The sequence below is a fragment of the Mirounga leonina genome, unplaced genomic scaffold (assembly GCF_011800145.1).
Source record: "Mirounga leonina isolate KUSES-001 unplaced genomic scaffold, KU_Mleo_1.0 Mir_179, whole genome shotgun sequence".
In the NCBI taxonomy this organism is placed as follows: Eukaryota; Metazoa; Chordata; class Mammalia; order Carnivora; family Phocidae; genus Mirounga; species Mirounga leonina.
The window spans coordinates 7362363-7371016 of record NW_023270466.1 but is presented as its reverse complement, the minus strand read 5'-3'; positions in this window follow the sequence as shown (position 1 = coordinate 7371016).

Genomic DNA, 8654 nt, shown 5'->3' with positions numbered 1-8654 from the left:
CCCTGCTCCGATACCTGGGAGCTCTGCCACACTCAGGCACCCCCGGTCTTTCTGTGACCCCGAGGGTCCTGAGACCACACTGTCCCGGAGGGTCCACCCCCCGCTTAGCCACCAGAGTGACGTCCCTCGGCGGAGCAGACTTTTAAAAGTTCCGATCTTGTGCTCCGTGGTTCTATCAGTTGCCAGAAGCGGCCGACGGAGGCCCCTCCCCCGCCGTCTATCCTCCCGAATATCGCCGAGGATTCACTTCTCCGCACGTCCTACCTTCCAGAAATGTGGTCGCTTTTCTGTTCAGAGAGTTGTTGCTATTCCTTTCTTCGATCTCCTGTTGGGTTTGTAGGTGTTCAGAATGGTTTGATCCCTATCCAGCTGAATTCCTGAGAGGAGACGAAATCCAAGGTCTCCTACTCCTCCGCCATCTTGCTCCGCCCCCCGAACTAAATCTTCTTGAGAATTAGTTCTTGGCAACAAAAATCACCATCGTCTGTAGAATCAGTATAATTTCTACAGTTAGTTACAACAAGTTTTGGTTACAAGTAGGAAAACCGTATAGAAACAGCTTAAGTCACAGAGATATTTGTTATCAGGATTCAAAGGTGACTCACGGAACCTAGGGGCTGAGATGCAGCCCAAACTTAGTAATGAACTGAAACCAAAGATTCAATTATGCCAGGAAGTCTTTATCCTTCGTGCACTCTGTCCGCATGTGTGCTTTGCTCTCTTTCTCAGCGGGCTGAACTTCTATACAACAGAGCAGAATGTGTCTTCTCAAAGGTATACATTCACATCTGCCTCGTTTGAGAGACCAGCCAGACTGAAATTGGAAAGAGGGAGTGGGAAGACTGAGGGACCAGTCCATGAGCTCAGGTTTCCTACAACTGGCGTTTTAGAGAATATCTAGTCTAGTACTCTCTCTCCTCTCTCTCTCTTTTTCTCTCTCTCAGTTTATAAGTATTACATGGATATACTCTTGTGGCCATGCAATACATAAACATACACAGAACACAGCAAAATCTCCTCATAATTCCAATTCTCCTTTCTGCATCAAGAATAAACACCATTAACAGTTATATACGCTTCCAGTTTGCTTCTTCTGTGCCCGTATCTGTACCTATATCCATATCTCTGTCTATCTATATCAGTACACTTGTAATAAAACAGATTACCCTCCATAATGTCAATGCCTCATCAAATCAATTGAGGCTCTTAAGAAAAATGTCAGGTTTCTTGAGAAGGAAGCAATTTTGCCTCAAGATTGCAATATAGAAGCCCTGCTTGAGTTTCCAGCCTGTGTATCTCAGACTCAAGACTGCAACACGAAATTATCCCTGAATTTCCAGCCTTCTGGCATGCCCAATACATTTCAAACTTGCCAACCCCCATATCCTATTTGTTTAATTTCTCTAGAGAACACCGACTAATACAAATTTTGCTACTGAGAATGGTTCTAGAGGAACACAATCTCAAGCTGGGTTTCTTGAATTGGGTCTGGGGCTTCTGGATTTGCTTCTCTAATCTGGTTACATTTAAAGGCACTAATAACTCTATTTTCAGTAGGCAAGAGAACACTGATAGTTCACAGCATGATGTGGCAAGAGAGATAAACAAATATTACCATTGAATATCCCTAATCAATATTAATAAGAGGCATGGCCCTGGGTGACAATGTATTTGATACCTTAGAACATTTTCTCAAACTAACAAGTATAGTGAGATTGGCTGGTTACTCCTAATTGCATTGGACAGAGTGAGAAAAGAAAAGGAAGTGCTCAAGGATTTGAAATCCCAGCTTGATGCTGAACAAATTACTTGAAGTTTTCTACATCTTGAAAAATCCTTATCTCCACAGGGCACCTGGGTGGCTCAGTCGGTTAAGCATCTGCCTTTGGCTCAGGTCATGATCTCGGGGTCCTGGGATCAAGTCCCACATCGGGCTCCTTGGTCAGCAGAGAGCCTGCTTCTCCCTCTGCCTGTCCCTGCTGCTTGTGGTCTCTCTCTGACAAATAAATAAATAAAATCTTAAAAAATAAATAAATAAAACTTTTGTTTTTATCTAATTTTAGATGTACAGATGAATTGCAAAACAGTATAGAGTTCCTATTTACCCTTTACTCACTTACCTCTGTTAACATTTTACTTGACTATGATATATTTGTCAAAACTAAAATATTAACATTGGTACAATGCAACTCACTGAAGTACAGACTTTATTTTGGATTTCCACTAATGTCCTCTTTCTGTCCCAGGATCCAGTTCAAGATACCATGTTGTCTTTGGTTGTCATGATTCTTTTCTCTCACTTATGATCTATAATCTTTGACTTTTATGACCTTTAACACCTTTGAATAGTATAAGCCAGGTATTTACGAATGTCCCTCAATTTTTGTTTATCTAGAGATTTATTTTTCCAGTTTTTTCCCTTTCTTCTTTCCTGATGTCTAAAGCTTTCCAGAAATTCTTTTTATTTTTTATTTTATTTATTTTTTTAAAGATTTTATTCATTTATTTGAGAGAGAGAGAGCACAAGCAGGGGGGAGCAGCAGAGGGAGAGAAAGAAGCAGGCTTCCTGCTGAGCAGGGAGCCTGATATGGGGCTCGATCCCAAGACCCTGGGATCATGACCTGAGCTGAAGGCAGCCATTTAGCCAACTGAGCCACCCAGGCACCCTATTTTTAATTTTTTTTAAGTAAACTCTACCCCCAATGTAGGGCTTGAACTCACGACCCCAAGATCAAGAGTCACATTCTCTACTGACTAAGCCAGCCAGCGCCCCTCTAGAATTCTTGTGTAGTAAAAATAATGCCTTACAAATGTAGGACATTTTATGGTTTACAAACCAACATCAAACGCTTGAGTTTGTGTGCTTGCACTCTCTCTTTCTTTCTTTACTTTTTTTTTTTTTTAAGATTTTATTTATTTATTTGACAGAGACAGAGATAGCAAGAGCAGGAACACAAGCAGGGGGAGTGGGAGAGGGAGAAGCAGGCTTCCCGCGGAGCAGGGAGCCCGATGCGGGGCTCAATCCCAGGACCCTGGGATCAGTACCTGAGCTGAAGACAGACGCTTAACGACTGAGCCACCCAAGGCGCCCTCTCCCTTTCTTTCTGACAAATAAATAAATTTTAAAAAAAGAGAAAGAAATGGATAAGAAACAAATAATTATTTAATCATAATTGTAACAAATGCTTAAAAATAAAGTGTGCAGTGCACCAAATAACCAGAAGGTAGCAGGACAGGGTTCTCCAGCTGCGCTAGAATAGTGGTGAATTAATAACAGATACCTGGGTTCAACCAGGCAGTTTTGGGGAGTTTTGACTAGCTGTTGGGAGACCACTGTGAAAATTATTGTTAGAGTCAGTGGTTAGAAACAAAGCCAAGGAAATCTGAACATCTACAGTCAAGTGAGGCTCGTCTCTGGAATAATCTGAATGGAAATAGAACTGGCTGGGTGTTAGGTTGACGGGTTTCTGTGGACTGGCCAGCCTGCAGCTGGACGTGTCTTCTGAGCTCGGCCCTGCCTATTTCAACCAGTGGGACACCGCAGTCCCGTGAAGCGCTCCGACTGCTCCCATTCATCCTGGGTCCACACTGGCTGGCAAGCGCTGTCCCAGCACCACCGTTCCTCACCCGTGCATTCCCCAGGCAGACACGATTCACAGAGGCTGAGCATGTGGCAGGCCTCACGCTAGTCTGTGAAGACAGCACAGTGCTGCACAAGGCAAGGAGCGTACCGTCTCCTTTAGAGCTTCCCAAACATTCTTGGTTCAGAGCACCCTTAGGACCAAAGAAATTCCTATCAGTCCCCTTTGTTTAGAAGTTAGGTCCAAACAACTTAATGAGCATTTATATCTGAATAACTTCATAGCTTTTTGAAGATATACCTATAAATTAAAAGAAAATATAATATTTGTATTTCATTCTAGGATGGGTGTACCTGTTGGGCACTACACAACTTCTCAAACTTTGAAATCAGATTGGACACCACCCCTCATTTCCTGTTCCACAGTGATTTTTGTGTGGTTCTAGCTTTTTATCACAACTGTTGAAAACCCAGCTTTGCAAAGATATGTAGTAGGAAGAAATGTCAAATCTTGAATTATCTCTACTCACAGGCAAGATGTCAGACAGATGACCTGTTTCCTCAAATATTTAAAATATCCTGCTGTAAATATCCTGTGAGTGCACTGTGGTACCCCGACACCTATATCTTGATTTAGTAACAGATCTCTGCTTTAAAATATCTAAACCCACCGCAGGGCTTCTCAGACTGAGGGCACTTATATATGTGTCCAATAATGTATGTATCTTCACACAAATGAAAGCCAGAGGACCCAGGATCAGTGTCTTCTGCGCTTTGTGGCGGACTACTCACAGATACTTCCTCAGCACTCTGCCCTTGATATGGGGCACTCTAAAGGGCTTCAACTAGACAAATACAGTAGAGGATCATATTTTCTGAACTGCAAATCCGGATACAAAGGTGGGTGAACTTATAAAGACGAAGACTGTTACAGGGCCCTGCCCTAGGAATTCTGGACACCTGGTCACCACCCATGAAACACCCCAGTGCAGGATTAACCTCCAAGTCCACGGCCAGCTAGGTCTCCTAGAGGATGCAGAAATTCCTAATCTCCCCTATGCCTGCCTGCCTGCAGCCTGCCTTAGGAGACATTAAGGTGGAACTAGAAGCATGCCTAAAAGACTACCTGGCATCAATCTCAAAAATAAAACCACCAGTTATTTTACCAGCAAAACGAGTTTACTTGGCAATAGCAGAGGAACTGCAAGTTGGGACAAACTATGGCAAATCACAGGCAAGTCTAAAGAAACAAAGGGACGTTCAGCTTTTATTAGGTTTTAGGGAAAATTTGGGAGGTTTGTTTTTGAACAAAAGTTCACTGGAGAAGAATTTGAGGTTTGTCATTGGCTGCAAGCAGTGGTTAGCACATTGCTAGGGCAGAGAGGGATCTTCCTATGTCTTAAAAGCAGGATGTGAAAAGTGTCCTCTCTTGTCAAGATAATTCTTTTTTTTTTTTTTAAAGATTTTATTTATTTATTTGACAGAGAGAGACACAGCGAGAGAGGGTACACAAGCAGGGGGAGTGGGAGAGGGAGAAGCAGGCTTCCCGCGGAGCAGGGAGCCCGATGCGGGGCTCGATGCGGGGCTCGATGCGGGGCTCGATGCGGGGCTCGATGCGGGCCTCGATCCCAGGATCCCAGGATCCTGGGATCATGACCTGAGCCGAAGGCAGACGCTTAACGACTGAGCCACCCAGGCGCCCCTTGTCAAGATAATTCTTATCTTCCTTCCTCCTGCTGGTTTTACGGGCTGCAAGGAGTGGTACTTGCATGAAAGCTTTCCCTTCAGGGCTTCATTTTAAACGAGGTGTCCTTTACTCATTTTCACACTGGTAGAGACTTCTACAAAACTCCACTGTCCCTCCCAGGCCACCTTTTACACACACAGGTGGGTTATCTCACTTGAGGAGTCTGGCAAATAGCTTTAGTTGAAAAACATCTGGGGGAGGGGCGCCTGGGTGGCTCAGTTGGTTAAGCATCTGCCTTCCACTCAGGTCACGATCCCAGGGTCCTGGGATTGGCCAGCATCGGGCTCCCCGCTCAGTGGAAAGTCTGCTTCTCTCTCTCTCCCTGTGCCCCTCTACCCTGCTCGTGCTCTCTTGCTCTGTCTCTCTCTCAAATAAATAAATAAAATCTTAAAAAAAAAAAACATCTGGGGGAGGGGGAAGACTCTTGAAACACTCTAGTACATTTCTAAAATAGGTTATTTATTTTAAGTAGGCTCCACACCCAACATGGAGCCCAACGTGGGGCTTGACCTCACAACCCTGAGGTCAAGACCTGAGCGGAGATCAAGAGTCAGAGGCTCAACCGACTGAGCCACCCAGGTGCCCCTAAAATAGGTTTATTTTACTGACTCTTGAAAAGTGGATCTGAGTGGTTAAGCATACAACTCTTGATTTCAGCTCAGGTCATGATCCCAGGTTCAAGAGATCGAGCCCCAGTTAGGCGGCGAGGGGTGGGGGGGTGGGTGGTGGTGGTGGTCCATGCTCAGCAGAGTCTGCATGAAATTCTCTCTCTCCCTCTCCCTCTGCTTCTCCCCCCCCAAAATAAATAAATAAATCTTTAAAAAAAAAAAACAGAAGTGGAACTGAGGTTGGAAGTAACCTAAGAGCTCATCAATAGGCAAATGGATAAGGAAGATGAGGTGTGTGTGTGCGTGTGCACCTGCGCGCATGCGCACAGACACACACAGGAATATTATGCAGCCATAAAAAAGGACGAGATCGTGACATTTATGACAACACACCTAAAGAGTATTACGCTAAATGAAATAAGACTAAGACAAATACCATATAATTTCATTCATATGTGGAATCTAAAAAAAATAAAACAATTAGGCAAATAAAAAAGCAGAATCAGACCTGTAAACACAGAGAAAAAACTCATGGTTGCCAGAGGGGGTAGGGAGTAGATGAGCAAAATGGGTGAAGGGGCGTGGGAGATACAGGTTTCCAGCTATGAAATGAATAAGTCACAGGGATAAAATGTACTGCATACAGAATAGTCAATGATATTATAATAGTGTTGTATGGTGACAGATGGAGCTACACTTGTGGTGAACATAGCACGTTTAAACGTGTTGAATCACTCTGTTGTACACCTGAAACGAATGCAATGTTATGTGCCAATACAACACTCAAATACAAAAATTAATAATAAAAAATTTGGTTGTCCTGCACAAAGAGGTTGAAATTATGCATCTTAGCTTTTTGTTGTCTGTGATAATTCCACAAACTGCTGCAATCCCACCTTGTTCCAAGACTTAATACAAAAATATTTAAATTACTCTCTCTCTCTCTCTCTCACACACACACACACACACACACACAGAGTGGAACTAAAGGAGTTTTCTCCAGTGATGAAAATGTCCCATATTTTCACAGGGGTGTGAATAACAGAGGTGGAAAATCAGAAAAAAACTTACTCAACTGTGGAAAAATGCATAGAAAAATGACAGAGTAAAAATTATCGGTAGAAACTAACTGGTCAATACAGGAGTGTTCATTGTACAATTCTTTCAATTTGGGGGCATGTTTTAAAATGTCCATGATATGTACACCTGAAACTAATATAACACTGTATGTTAACTGTACTGGAATTAAAATTAAAAATTTAATAAAAAATAAAAATGAAAAATAAAAACTCCTTGCTTAATCAATGTAAAAAAAATGCACATCCAATGACCCATTCATTATTCTCCTGGGCGTATACTCAACAGAAATGCATAAACATAAATCAAGAGACATGTATTTTAAACCTTATAGTGGCATCATTCATACTGAGCAGAGTTCTATTGGCAAAATGAGTAATATTTATTCACAGATACAAGAATTGGGGGGAAAAGCCCATTCATGTCCTTAAGAAATAAGTGTCAAAGATAATTTTGCTTTTTATGTTTAATAATTATACATCAAATTATGTAATGACTTATGTTTTGATCATTTCCCAATTCAGGAGGAAAGAAAATTTTTAAATAAAAAAGTAAAATGTTAGAAATTTTTAAATTAAAAATTAAAGATTTATTTTATTTATGTTTTTAAAGATTTTATTTGACAGAGAGAGAGCACTCGCTCAAGAGCACAAGCAGGGGGAGTGGCAGGCAAAGGCAGTGGGAGAAGCCGACTCCCCACAGAGTAGGGGGAGCCCATGTGGGACTTGATCTCAGGACCTTGGGATCATGATCTGAGCCAAAGGCAGTCGCTTAACCAACTGAGCCACCCAGGCGCCACAAGATTTATTTTAAAAATTTAACTTGGAGCTTCTGGGTGGCTCAGTAAAGCCTCTGACTCTTGATTTCAGCTCAAGTCTGGGGTTGGTGAGTTCAAGCCCTGCGTGGTGCTGGGGGTGGAGACTACTTTAAAAAAAAAGTCTTTTCTTTTTTTAAAAGATTTTATTTATTTATTTGAGAGAGAAAGTGCAGAGGGAGAGAGAGGAGCAGACTACCCCCTGAGCAGAGAGCCCTACTGAGGTCTTGATCCCAGGACCCTGAGATCATGATCTGAGCCGAAGACAGACACCTAACGACTAAGCCACCCTGGTGCCCCCCCAAAAGTCTTTTTTAAATTAAAATTTTATTTATTTATTTGAGAGAGAGAGAATGCTCACACGCTCCTGTGGGAGAGGCGGAGGGAGAGGGAGCGAGAGTCCTAAAAAGACTGTGCTCGGGGAGATGATGAGGGGCTCAAGCTCACCACCCTGAGATCAGGACCTCAGCGAAAACCCAGTCCAACGTGCTTAACCGATTGTGCCACCCAGAGCCAGAGCCCGCACCCCCTGAAAAAAGTCTTGAAAAAATAAAATAAAAATAAATAAAACTTAATTCTACACGTAAGATATGATCATTACATTGTATATTAATGTTACCTCAAACAAAACACCAGAACTAAGGAGGGGATGGGTTAAAAACAGAATAGAAGTAAAATACAACAAATCTGCTGGATCACTGATTTGGTTGTTCTGAGTAGAAAATTCTTTAAGTTGGTAACTGCTTCTGTAGAATCATCGGTAAGTAACGGGCCCAGGCAGCTACGGAGGGAGTGCCTGCTTCCTTCCTAAACAACCTTTTCTCACCT